At 43.0% G+C, this 14,727-nt stretch overlaps 1 protein-coding gene across 2 annotated transcripts in view; it reads left to right on the top strand.

Annotated features, from left to right (window-relative positions):
* The first annotated feature begins 1,461 nt into the window (after positions 1–1,461).
* Positions 1,462–14,727, top strand: part of tln2b (talin 2b) — a 132,332-nt gene continuing 119,066 nt past the window's right edge. For both annotated transcript variants that reach the window (XM_083763645.1, XM_083763646.1), the window contains exon 1: positions 1,462–1,553. The gene's annotated coding sequence lies outside the window, so the exon portion shown is untranslated. The remainder of the gene's footprint in view (positions 1,554–14,727) is intronic.

Here is a 14,727-nt window from a genome sequence, read left to right as displayed (position 1 = left end):
TTTATGCATGTTAACACCACCATATCATACTATAATTCTAACAATGTCTGTCTGTCTGTCTGTCTGTCTGTCTGTCTGTCTGTCTGTCTGTCTGTCTGTCTGTCTGTCTGTCAGAAACAAACACTTATCTCCTCATTGCCTGCACCAATCGCTCCCACTCCTGTTACAGTAGTTGTTTATATTCATTCCCTTTAGAGGGCAGTATAGAGTTAGAAAACAAGACAACAGACAGAAAGCATATAGGACTACAGTAGAAATGGAGATTATGGTGGAAGAAGCTGAGAGGGTGCTTGTCTCATTTGAATAGCTTTCTTTCTGTATTGTATGGCGTATGCCATAGTATTTAACTATTTATGACCCTTTTCCACAAATTATAAATGTCAGCAGGATCCTTTGGTGCGGTACTATACTCACTACGTCCACAGGGAATTAGGAGATACAGAATTCAGCCTAATTTTTGAAATGCACACAGTGTGTGTGTGGTATATGATCAGTGCAGTTTAAACCTGTTTATGAGGATTTTTGGTTTACAGGCATTTCAAGCATCAGTGCAGTTTTTATAATATGAGAGTAATTACTTTTCATTATAAATGGACTGTCTGTACAGTCAGTATCAAGCTGTACAGTAGGTCCACCTGATCAAGCCTACCCTATTATGATGAGGCTGAAGTAACATTAGCCTGGCAGTGAGGCCGTTCTCCCTCCATCCTATTTTGTTAACGAGGGATTGCGTATAGCTGTCTCTTGCTGTTTGATGTGGACGGCCCCTCTGGTTATACAATATCATCTTTCTTGTGTCATCGATCTTGTGTCAACTGTCAAGGTATAAGTATTGAGGTCTATATTCCACTGATGCCTGGTCTACTGACAGACTTTTGGCAGGTATGCCTCACTGCCCAAAGCCACATTTGACTAGTTCACAAAGGATGGGGGGCCAAGGGTCTCCAAGAGAAAACACAACCATTCAGCATCTCTCTCTCTGCGCGCGCGCACACGCACGCACACACACACACACACACACACACACACACACACACACACACACACACACACACGCTTCCATATACACAAGCACACGGGCACAAACTGTACGATTGTGTTAGCCCCATTTTAGAAGACATGAGGGACAGCATTCCGGAAAATGAAGAGCTTCTGGGAGTGCTTATACTGGATCCATACTCCGTTTGATTGTATTTTCAAATCTATTTATGCATAAATAATGCATTTGATCTGAAAACCATGCGAGACGCGCTTCCTTTAGTTGTGCCGCATATAACAATTGTGATTTAAAACATTTTAATAATTCCACTGTACACAGTAAAATCCTCGGTGTTAATTTAAACGTGAGTGAGAGTGTACAAATCGAACCAAATGGACCCGGTAAGGGTCCTCTCATGGAGGATTTGGTATTCTTTGACTGTGTACGATAGGCTGAACGAGGAGGGGCTTGATACCGTGGAGGAGGCAGGGAGTGCTGCTCATCTGAACCGCTTGCAGTTTGTGTCGTCTACATCCAAGCCAGTTTGCATGTATTAACCAGAAACACATTGCAGGTAGGATTTGGCTTGTATTCTTCTTCTTGCTGTTTTGTTGTTGTTGTTCTTCCTCTCCTTTTTAAATCTTCCCGACATGTCTTGGGCACTGACATTGTAGTTTGGATGTAATCACGTCCTATATGGTCCTTCAGAAGGGCAGCGCGGTTGCTCGATGTAGGTTCCGTAGAAGCGCTGCCTGAGAACATCGCAAAAATAATAATAAAAAAGGCTCCGACCACTCTTTACATCATTATCATCATCATCTATACAACATTTCAGTACCCTTGCTCGCTTTTATTTTGATTTGATTAACCATGTCGCCTCATCTGCAGGTGGTGACTATCAGTCAAAAGATATTCCCATCTTTTTATAGTGATTGCACCTGACATTGGCCGAAAATAAATAATAAGATAAATGTTTCATTGAGCTACTTGCCCAGTGCCTGGTGATTGTATTGGGTTAAATATACCTAAGCCTAATACTGGTTTAGGCTACCTATCATACAGACACATTGAATTCCGTGCACAGAAGTAGGCTATTGGCTCGCAAATTAATGCTGTCAATGCTGCTGGTGCTGTCCTGTTTTTCTGTCTCCCTAAAGATGCAGAGTACTGCAGGTAACTTAAAAGAGCGGACTTGAGCCAAATGATCTCTGACTGGAGAGTTAATGTAATATAAAACTCACATTGTCATCGTGATTTGAGAGAATAGCCTATGATTGTTTTGCTCCTATAGCTTAGCTACACATTTATAATTTAGTGTGTCAGCTGTGCCATGCGATCTTTTAGTTGGCTATTGGTTCATAGCTGTGTTTGAAGGGCAAGGCAACCTGCCAACCTGGATGTGTTGACACTTGACAATGTTGTTATAAAGCTTATGAGGCTACACAGTAAACTCATACAAATTTTCCTTGTTATTCAAATGCTTGTCTGTCGGGTTATGTTATCACTGTGTAAAACCATTAGTTACACTGTCAGCCACTGTTGACCACATCCACTGAAGATGCTACAGATTTGGCTGCTGTAAGTAACCCAACCCTTTACTGTTAAACCAAACCCCTTTCCCCCCAGTGTGGCAATAGAAACGATGATTGTTTGAGATTTACTTATTGCATGATAGTGATTTCCAACCAACAGTAGCCTATTACAGAGACATGTTTTACTTGGCTAAATATGTATTAAATAAGGTCAGTCAGTTTATATATTCTGCAGTAAGCTCTGGTCCTAAAGAATGACACCATTATAGTGGTGGTCACTTCACTAGTAGTAAACATGCATGGCTGATGTTGGATAAATGCATCCACTATAAGCATGCATGTAGATGTGAAATTATATACTGTCTGTCATGTGTGAATGTTACCCTAAATAGGGCTTCCAAGGTGTGATAGTATACCAGTCATGTGATACATCCTTCAGACACATTCCTCTTTGCAGCACAGATGAATTAGCTGTTTTCAGTTATCCATGCTTATGAACACGTATGTGCACAAGACACAAGGATTCCTAGGCCCCACTAGATGTGAATGGAGCAGTTTCTTAAGAGTTGTTTGACATAATCATTAAATCCTACTGGTCATTTTACAATATCACCTGGTGTTTCATATGAATATGGAATGTCAGAACAGGTCAACTCCATATATGGAGATCTAAGGGTGGCAGCGGGGCAGTGTCTTGAGTGTACAGGGTTTGATGAGGGCCCAGTTAGGGCCCGGCCTTAATTTTCCGGCCTGTTTTCACCAGCTGCCAAGCGCAGCTGCACTAATAACTTTGGGGCGGGCCCGTCTAGAGTTTGAATAGACAGGTAGGTATCAGTCAAAAGGGACATGTGGACCTAGCGGAGACTAGTGACCACTTTGTGGAAGCTAATGGGGATCCTAATAAATAATAAATAAATCGAAGAGGAAGGACGGATGGCCGGATGGGGTAGGATCAATATATGAAATGTCAGAATAGATCAGCTCCATATATGGAGATCTAAGGGTTTGAGGTTTGAGTTGCTGGCCAAAATTGATGACATCAGGGATCTCCATATATGGGCATTCCCATATATGGGCTTAATATTCTCCATTCTCCATCCCTGATGATATCACGTGATGTTACAAGGCATGACCATATATGGAGGCATGTGGTGACAGACGGACAGGACGGACTGACGGGAAATGCATGTTTTCATAGTGCTGACAATTCGTTACTTGCAACGCGTTGCATTGTCAAAATCTCTTTTTTAACTAGAAAAAGTGCCCTTCTGGGCACAGGTCTCCACCAGGAGGATAGGAGTGTGTGTGTGATGCTTGGCCTGTTGTAGCGCCACCATGAGGCTGATTTGAAAATTGTCAAGTGGCATTTCTTCCAAAGCCTAGTGGGAATATGCATGCACAGTTTCACCACAATCGGACGCTGCGTTGAGTAGTTGTGGCGATTTGTACAAAACGGGTACAAAGCGGGCTACTCCTGAAAACTTTAGAAGCCAATCGTAGTCAATGATGGTGGATTATGAGAAATCAAACAAACCAGTTTTGATCACATGACTATGGAGAGCATGTGTACCGATTTGCGTGAAATTTGGATAAAATCTGAAGGAGTAATATTAGAAAATGTGTTTTACATATGTCGGCCTCCTGGTGGCGCTATAAAGAGCAGATGTGAAAAATTCCAGGCAAAAGTTTTTCCTTGGCCTCTAGGGAGTTGGCATACAAAGTTATCCACAGATCCGTGCAGTTATCGGCCAGTTATAGCACCACCATGAGGCTGAGTTGAAAATGTGGCATTTCTTCCTCGGCCTAGTGGGAATGTGCGTGCACAATTTCACTGAAATCACACGATGTGTTCATGATTTGCAGCATTTTGTTTGAAACTGAGCACTCCTGCGAACTTTGGAAGCCAATCTTAGCCAATCAGGATGGAGTCTGAGAAATCTGAAAGACCCGTTTCGTTGAATGGCTCTAGAGAGATTGTGTACCAATTTGCGTGATGTTTGGACAAAATCTGTGTACTGTCCAAAAACCTTTTTTGTACAAAGCGGCCTCCTGGTGGCGCTATAACAGGCCGTTCTGGAAATTTTGGGGCAGAGGTTCATCGTTGGCATCCAGGGAGTGTGTGTGCAAAATCTAGCTGTTCACAGACGGACGGACGGACACACACATGGACACACGAGTGCAAAACATACTCTCTCCCCATGCCTTCGGCCTGGTGGAGACAATAATGATATTTTGGTGTAGAGTGGAAAAAAGGAGTGCACCAAGAAGTATAGAGCCCCAGGGGACTCCAGTCAACTAAGTATATCGGGTTTAAGTAGTTAAGCACTAGTTCTGCAGGCACTGGCAGCGAGCAAAATGAACAAATTAATGATTTTCGGAAGGTTTTACGGTTATACTGTTACTGTATGATTAATTGTCAACATTTTCTTGAAATTCATTTTATGGTTAGTTAACACAACTCACAAAAGTCCACTTTTTTACTTTAACAAGTATACAGTATATGTATACTGTGTTTTTAAATTGATTATATGATATGCTAATCTTGAGCCTTTACAGTATACTGTACCACCATTATATTTTGCATCAGTGTTATTGTTATATTACCAAAGAGCCATTACCTGATACAGATATGGAAGGATACAGTATCAATGTCTTTCAAATATATTGTGTCTAATCATTAGACACAAGATTAGACTCTAATGTCTTCTATCCCAGAATGTGTCTTCACACAGAGGTGGAGCAATAGGCCCACCTACAGAGCCACAAAGGGACTAATTGAAGGTCAGACATACATGACATGGAAAATAATAATCTGGAGATTAAATACTGCCATAAAAGGGTTTATGAATTGTCAACACTCCTTCCTGATCAAGGAGCTGAGCTGGATTGTTTGTAGGATTAATGTATTCATTTTCAGACTAGCCACATAGGTGTGTGTGTGTGTGTGTGTGTGTGTGTGTGTGTGTGTGTGTGTGTGTGTGTGTGTGTGTGTGTGTGTGTGTGTGTGTGTGTGTGTGTGTGTGTGTGTGTGTGTGTGTGTGTGTGTGTGTGTGTGTGTGTGAGAGAGTGTGAGTGTTGAGTGTCCTGAGCATGACGTTAAACTGCTCCGTTGTAACTACCACCGTTAATGTAGTGGGTGCAGATTTAAGATGCATTCGCAACCTCTGTGGACTGTGCTTCAACACCATCCCAAGCTTGCATACAACAAGGCACTGCTCGCCAATGGAGTATACTGACAGCCGATGCTGCCTGGTGGCCTTTCCCATGAGCAGCTATCTGGAAGAGAGGCGTTGGACCTGGCCTTCTAGCGGTGTGTCCGTCTGCTGTCGGAACAACAGTGGGTGGATTTTGGGCCCATGGGATCAGCTACGCAAGGAGAACGATATGACACCGAGCGGCAATGCAGGAGTGGACTGAGAAATTGTTTCCTCTGGTGGTCTTCACCTCAACTCTGGTGGTCCAGCCTGTGACATGCCCACGGACTGGTTGTTGGAGGGGGTTTCGAACGATCCCAACATGCTTTTTGTATTGTGACTGAGGACGCATGCCTTGATTTTGTTGATCTTGTGTTGATTTTGTGTGTGCGTGTGTGTGTGTGTGTGTGTGTGTGTGTGTGTGTGTTTGCATGTGCCTGTGCACGCGCACACACATTTATGTACAGTATGTATCCATTAGACACACTATTTTTAGTGATGCTAGGGGTTAGGGGCTGCTGCTAGGGCTTTTGCATTTGCACATCTCATTTTATGGAAATTGGAAACAGTGAGGCTATGTAAATCTCAATCTCATCAGTGGTGTATTGCACCTGCGCCCTCAAAGTGTTAGCCCTTGGCTCCTCCCTGGTTTAATATAGAAGCTGGGATCTTCCCAATCCGTAGTGCATCTGTGATAGAGTTTGTCAAAGCAGGGTATACAGATAGCACCATGGATGTCACAAGCTCACATGCGTTTTGCACCCACCAGCCAAAAGTGATGCTATTTTACTGTTCATCATATAAAACACATTGAGGGATTCATTTGATCAAGTTTTCCCGAAAAAAAAAAATCACGAGGTTAAAATGGTAAATGGTGCATTTATATAGCGCCGATTTACATAGATTGTGCATTACATTCACCCATTCACACACCGATGGCAGCGGAAACCATGCAAGGCACCAACCAGCACATCAGGAGCACTTAGGGGTTCAGTGTCTTGCTCAAGGACACTTCGACACTAACTCTGGGGGAGCCCAGGTTCGAACTGGCAACCTTGCGGTTACCATCCAGCCACACTGGGCGTGGAATTGGCGCAGCTCCATTCACGGAGCAGAGTCTGCGGGAGTCCGCAATGGTACGCTGACACCATAATCAATGTAACCCGGGCTACACCGAGGGCGGGGGTGCAGGTTGTGTGTAAGGTCCGCACCGTCCGCACGTGAATCTTTTTACACAAGTGCTCTATTGTAAATTGTACACAGGGATTACGCAGCCCGGCGCCACGCCTTCAGTGGGGAAGAAATACAGTAAATAGAACTAAATACGGAACTCCCCGCGGGACGGACGAATTGTCGATGGAGCCACCTAGCTGCTTCCGTTCCACTCCGCCCATGGTACGGTTCCGTTCTGTCCCCAGTGTAGTAGAATCTAGTAGTTTCTGTACATTACGTCTTTTCTTATGGTTATTAAAACTAAGGGCCTTTTATGGTTAGTGGAATGTCTTTGCCATTATTAAAGTACTTCTGGATTATGGGAAACTGTTCAAGTTTAATAGCATTACAGTAGTTCACACACCAAATCCTCAACTCACTGTCTAACTTGCTGGTAGTCATGGGACTCACATGTTGTCTTGAGATTCACCACCAGATTTAAGCCTTGAAAGGGAAAATAAATCCTCTGATGTCCATTGGAAGTGTGTGTGTGTGTGCGTGTGTGTGTGTGTGTGTGTGTGTGTGTGTGTGTGTGTGTGTGTGTGTGTGTGTGTCGTAACAATGAGTTCATAGTACTCCATCTCTGCTGTATTCAGGCATTTTATAATTGGTCAATAATATCATGTTAAGTACAGAGAACAAGATGATGAGGGACAAGCAGTGTGGCCACAGTGGCCTTGTCTAGTAACATGTCTCTGCTGTCCATCAGGAAGTGATTTTCCAACCAGCTGTTGCAGTTGCTCCGTCATCGCGAATAACATTCCTGGATGGAATTCCCCAGGAAATGTTTAGCTGAGAGAGAGTTGGGGAAGTGAGGGGAGTTTGAGAGTCACTGGAGACTGGAGAGTGTGATTGTTGAACCATATTTAATTCATGAGTGTGTAGGAGGTGGAATCCGAAACACGCCCTGTGCTGTAACGCTGACCCAGCCCCCTGTGTTTTGTTAACCAGTGAGATACTGTTTTCTCATCTCCCATGGTCATCATTGCCTTTTATGATCCAATGCTTGCTCCCAGATCAACGACATAGACCAATGCAGATGTGTATGATTTGAACTTCCTACTGCTTCTCAATTTCCTGCCTTCTATAAATTGCAAAGAAACCAGTTTTTAGCAATGCCTCCTTTTTCTTTCAATCCATGCATTATCATTTCCCTAACATCCTTTCAGACAAGAAGCTTGATTTAGCTTGGGCAAGGAAGGGCACCTTTTATGAATACCATCATGTTTGGGGACACATCATTGATCAGTAATTAGTGCATATTTACTGTAAGAATAGAACGGAAATGATTGGGGCTTCCTGGAGGAGGCTTGCGTGCAATACTGTAGGCACAGACCTGCTCACAATGTCATGTACTCAGGTTCAACACATGACCTGCTGTGTCGTATCATGTTATCCCTGCTCTCTAGCCTCTTTCCTGTCATTCTTCACTGCTCTCTCTCTCTCTCTCTCTCTCTCTCTCTCTCTCTCTCTCTCTCTAGTGGATATATTCACAGAAAGTATGGTGAATTTGTCATTCTGCCAGTAGGTCACCCAGTTAATGACCCTACCTAAAGCATGAAGTACTGATGAATGTTGTCTCTTTCATCTGAAATGTCTGGTAGGAGCAGAAAAAAGATAGGCTGAGAAGCTAGTACGACCAGTGTCCACGGCATCACCCCATGACCTCATTACTGAACATACACAGTAGAAGGAAAATGCGATTTGTTCAGTACATCTTGGTAGCGGCCGCCATACTTCTGGGATTGTCTGGTTTGTCTTTTTAAGTGGTGCAACCACTTCCTTAAGTAGCTTTGTGTGTGCCTGGCTGGCTGGGTGGGTGGGTGGGTGGCTGCCTACCTGTGTCTGAGCACGGAAATTGCATTTGGTTGGTTTTCAGTACAGTACAGTACACTACAGTACAGGGACCCCCTGGGGCCCCCCACATGGTAACTTTGTTTCATTTCCGTTTCTGACGCGGGAGAGAGAGAGAGAGAGAGAGAGAGAGAGAGAGAGAGAGAGAGAGAGAGAGAGAGAGAGAGAGAGAGAGAGAGAGAGAGAGAGAGAGAGAGAGAGAGAGAGAGAGAGAGAGAGAGAGAGAGAGAGAGAGAGAGAGAGAGAGAGAGAGAGAGAGAGAGAGAGAGAGAGAGAGAGAGAGAGAGAGAGAGAGAGAGAGAGAGAGAGAGAGAGAGAGAGAGAGAGAGAGAACATTGGGTTTGTATAGAAAAGAGGCAGGAAGCTAAAATGAATATCAAATATCTAAATGCTGAATCAAGCAACTTGAACACGGTCTGGGGTGTTCCCGTAAGCCTGAGTAGATGATAATAATAGACCCAAAATGTTTTTGAAAGTGAAATATCCCTTTAACAGTCTGTACAGTTATCAAACTTGCGAGATAAGATTTACAATTCATTTAGAAATTAGATTTTCTTGCACACTAGTGTGCTGGCCATGAGCTTTCGTTGCTGTTCCATTTCAAGCCCGTCACCTTGCAACTTCATCAAGATGAATAACCTGTGAAATCAATCCTGGTAGATGCAATTAATACCACATGTCTCTTAGGCTTCGCAGCGTCAGTGTGCACTGTTCAGCACTAGTACTTTACGTTTCTAAAGACATTGCATGCCATACACCCTAGTTGCAGGTTTCAAATTATGATGATAATTTAGGAACGATTTCCTCTCTCTAAGTATTATTAGCAGGTAGTGTCACCCTTTTGATCTGAAAGCCAATAGGGGGAGATGTAATTAACACTCGTTAATGTTGGCTGGAGAGATGTTTATTCATGAAGATGTAATCTATTCTTGTGTATGATTTCATCAAAGCAGATGAATATCTCAGTTATAGAGAAGCATGGGAACAGTCTGGGACAAATCCCTCTCGTGCCTAAGGGAAATTGATTTTCTGTGGTAAAGATCATGCTTACAGCAGGCTGTACAGCCCCAGTTAAAGGGGTAAGAGTTCACCACGAGGTTCCTTGGGCTTTAACATGCCTGTTTCCTGCATTACAATTTGAATGAACACTAGTTAGATTTTAACCCTGTCGTACCTAATATCGTTGTGTGCATGTGATTATAGGTGAAAATCTGCCAATATACATGCTCACAGTCACAACATGTACATCTTTACAAATATATATATATATATATATATATATATATATATGCACAGAATCTCTGCATGCATTTTAAAATGTTTGAAAATGAAATGCAAATAGTGCTTAACCTTTCAAGATTTCAAGATTAATAAGGTGGTTAAGAGTAGTGAATGTTCTTTCCTGCCTATTCTGCCATAAAGGCCACTTAAGCAAACAGTTGTTCTGTACTGTCTGCTTGCACCACAGGATCCAGTGCCCATTTCAAAGAGGTATATAATCCATAGAACAGAGCACCTGGTAGTCTTTGTTTCCTTGTCCTGGCTGCTTGTGCCAAGTGAATAATGGCTACTTTGTTGTGACTTGCCCAGAGCATTTGTTTTGTTTTGTGCCACCGTGCAATGGTTGAACCAGCTGTAAATGGTTTTATGTCTTTTATCAAGAGCTTTGCAGTATTTAAGGTCCTACTGTGTGTCCTAAAAGAAACATTGGAGTTGCTTTCCCTTTGCATTTACAACTCACGATGATTTTCACTATCAGACCAGGCGAACAAACAAATTCAACACCTGCTCTTTTTTGCATGTTGAGGTCATCAGTCGTCCTCTGCAGCTGATGCACTGGGACTGTGCTGTTGTGTCGTGACTCGTGTGTCACAGTGGGGGTACATCAGATGTATTTGTGGCATGCTCTCAAGAGCTCCAGTGGTTTGCCCCTCCTGTCCCCCACCCCACCCCATCAGCATGCTGGGAGTGTTCTCTGCTGTCAGTGGGTCCCCCAGGGGGCCACGGGAGCCAGAGGTCAATGGCAGAGGGGCAGAGAGCCTTGCATCCGAGCAACTCACCATCAATCCACATTAATGACACATCACAGCCAAACAGCTGAGCAGGAATGGTCCTGCATTGGGGTAGAGTTGGGTAATTATTACTATTATTATTATTATTATTATTATTATTATTGTTGTTTTTCATTTCCAAATGGCACAGTTGTTTGTCTGAGTAAAACAAAGAATGGTGTGGAATTCATCACAGTCAAGGGTAAATTGTTCGTGATGGAGTAGGTCCTGAGGTGCTGAGAGGGTTTTAAAGATCCTTTTATTTTTTGAGAAGGGTTGCCGGCTATCACAAAGACGGACAGGGGTGAGATGGAAAGACAACAGATTAAGCAAACAAAATGGCATTGCTCTTGAGCTGCACTGTTGATCATATTTCCGCAGAATTGACACGCCAATGCTCTCACATCAAGGTTAATTGAGGGCTCCATCAGCTTCTCTCTGTGTACAGCAGCTGTCAGACTGTTTTTCATGGCTGCCTTGTAGAGAGGGCTCTCCTGTCTAAAGAGTGCCACTGAAATTACTGCTATCCTACGTTCTGATCCTCTACACAGGCTGCTGAGTGCTGACCCAGCGAGAACTCTAAAGCTCCCTCTCTCTCTCTTGCTGCCTCTATTCCCTATTTCTCTTTCTTAATTTCCTTCTGGTATCCTCTCTCTTTCTCTCTCTCTTTATCTCTCTCTCTCTCTCTGTCTCTTGCCTGTACTGTATGTTGTCAGCACCATTCAGTCAGGGAGGACCGATGCTCTGACGGAGCCCGAGTCATTTCATATCACGCTAGCGGAAGTACATTTAGCAGCTGGATACTGCACTGTGTGAGTGCGTGACTTTAGCTTTGTATATTCCGCTCGTCATCAGCAGTAACCTTGCCTTAAGGGCATAGAGACTATCTGGTTACTCTCAATGGAAGCCAATCTCTAGAATTACACAGGTTGCTCTAGTTTGGGAGATTGTGGGATAAAGTTGACTCCTGACAGGATGGAGCTCCTTGCATGGCAATAACATATGCTACATGGACCTGTGCACATGTAATACACTGGTTATCTCAGAGAAGAAATACATTTAGTTGTAGAGGAGGCATTGCAAATTTGCAATGTGTCACTATGATTAGGGATGTCAGTAACGGATAGTTTCCCAACCGGTTACCCGTTAGGATTAACCGGTTCATTACCGGATAGTGGTTGATTTTTTTTCTTTTTTTAATAGGCTACCCCAAATGTAATATGCATGTATTGTATAGGCTACATAATTAAAGTTGGTAGACGAATGGTATACATTTATTTATGCTCCTTTTTAAAAGACAAACAAAAAAGCAACATTTAACAATATAAATAAATTGTTGTCAATAAACAACGCATCGCATCTGCATGATGCTGATGAATGCATCTGCGCATCTACAGTACAGAGGTCCGCCGGTTCTAGTCCAACACATAAATAAATCCAGTCCAGAACTGAGCAACTTATACCTATAAAGCCACTGGACGCATGAGCTAAGCCTTTTTTTATTATTAAGGAAGATCAGTATGCATGTCACCGTGTTCTGTTTGTTGACTTTTCGCTGACGAGAAAACCCTCAAACATCGATAGCACATGGCTAACTTTTGATAGCCGTAAGCCGTGCCAGTGTGGAGACGGATAGGAGAAGGCAGCGGCGGCTGTAAACGTTCTCCCTCCAGGCCAAATGGCCAATAATGGATTTAATAATGTAGGTCTCTGCGTTGATACGGTCGACATGTGTTCATCTCGTCTCGCTGTCACTCGCTAACATTTTGACTACCGCAAAGCTACCGTTGTAACTTGTAGCCAACTAGCCATTGAAGTACAACAGAGAACGGGGACATTGAGGGGGCAGAGCCCGAGCGCTGTTCATGCAGCCTGGAGTGCGACAAGCTGGGCGGCGCAAATAGCAATTTTAGGCATGTGTGCAACATGACAACTGTTTTAAAGTATTGTACAGTGACAACTACAGTCTCTGTAATGTTTATGTTGTACTATTACTAAAAACGATCTAAAATAAAGGGATTTAAGATCAGAACACGCATTTATTATTATGCAAATTAACCGTTAAAGCTGATAAAAATAACCGGATGTTTCTTAACGGTCGGGTAACCGGGTAACCGGTTAACCCCTGACATCCCTAACTATGATGTATTGGCTTGTTTGTTGGTGCCTTGTTGCCATGTAATGCATCTGGACAGATATATCCAAACTTTCCCACCTTGGTGGATCATAGGCTATAGCTGTGTACTGTTATCATAGATTGGCCTCCAAGTATACTCGTGACAACGGGTACTGACATCATAGTGCTCTACTGATGTATGTATGTGTGAGACACGCACGCACGCACACACACACACACACACACACACACACACTTACTTTGAGTATGAGTGACAAAACTGACGCTCTATTTTGTTTTGCTCTTTTAGCACCATTAAGGACAAATACTGTATGTTAACAGTTCAGGGACTTCAGCTACAATGCATATTGATCCAATCCCCACTCCTTCTCTCTCCATCTTTTACTTACAGTTCCTTCCTGGTCCTACTTATCACTCGATCCTTACAGCAATACAGCCCAATGTAGGGCTTGGTGAATGTGGCGTACAGTACAGTTGACAACCTGGGTTTGAGGCCTAATCTGTTTGAGCTCCACTGTCGGCCTGGCATATCTTGTCGGTTTGTTGTGTGTATCATTACTCATGGCAGGCAAACTGTGAAAAGCAGAGCCTTGTACTGCACGTTCTATCAGTTCATCTATTCGTTCACTGTACAGTATGGGATGAGAGCCGTGGTATATATGCCTCATCTGATCTGGCCTCTGTTGGGCAGGAGAGAAGGAGAGAGGCAGTACAGCTGCTGGTGCAGTCAATAATGGAGGCCTATCATATTCTAGGTACACTCTCCATTTGATGATTTCCCTTCCATTATGCTCTCTTTTTCCCTTCTGTTGTGATGTTGGCTCAACACTCCTGTAAACACAAAACGCGAGAGCAATTCATTTGACCACTCTGGATATCTATAGAGGAATTATGCCATTTTAACCCACAGCATCGGCTAGATATTATCATCAAAGTCACAGAATCATCAAACAGAAGGTCATTGTTTGATGCTCTGTTGTGCCATTATAAATGATTGATTCTTCAGCACACAATAACATGCTGTTGAGCTTGGCCTATTTAACAATAGCCATTTTAAATGGCCTATTAACATTAGGCTTTTTCTTAATTTCGTGTAATGCATGTCCTGACATTTTCGTGTAAATAATGCATATTCTTTACATGCTTATTCTCACCCCCTCATGTGATGGAATGTCCCTGGTGCATACTAAATAACAGTTTTCACAGCAATTATATCCATCCTTATAGAGCTGCACCTCTTGACTGTGGGAAAGCAGCATCCTACTGTATAATTGCTATTAACTCTATGTATGCAATATTAATTGGACAAAACTTTAATAGGGTTTAGTTCAATCGCTGAAAGTGTTGTGCTGTAGCATGGACATACAGTATGAACATGTCAGTTCTCTAGGGATAGCGTGCAGCCCTTGGAAATGACCTTGGGTATAGAATATGCTGGCTTCAGTGGAAAATGAAGACAGCATATTAAGGGTTGTTCTCTAATAACGGCGTTCAGCATTATGCATGCACACAATTGACTTTCAGACAGTCCATATCCTCCTCACATGCGGTCCTTATTGGCTGCTATTATCTAGAGACCTTGGTCTCTTTTGGTATTTTCCCAGAATTTCTTTTTTCAGGTTGTACCTTGAACTCGTAGGTCACTCAATCCCATTGGCTAACTGCCCTCCTCGATCCTTAACTGGACCGAATCCATACTTAAGTTTAACCATCTCATTCTGAATATAATCATATAATTGGAGACATAAACTTTAGCAAATTAAGATCT

The sequence above is a fragment of the Protomyctophum parallelum genome (assembly GCF_964188405.1).
Source record: "Protomyctophum parallelum genome assembly, chromosome: 4".
Lineage (NCBI taxonomy): Eukaryota > Metazoa > Chordata > Actinopteri > Myctophiformes > Myctophidae > Protomyctophum > Protomyctophum parallelum.
The sequence above is the reverse complement of the archived record's forward strand: the minus strand, read 5'-3'. Positions and strand labels throughout refer to the sequence as shown.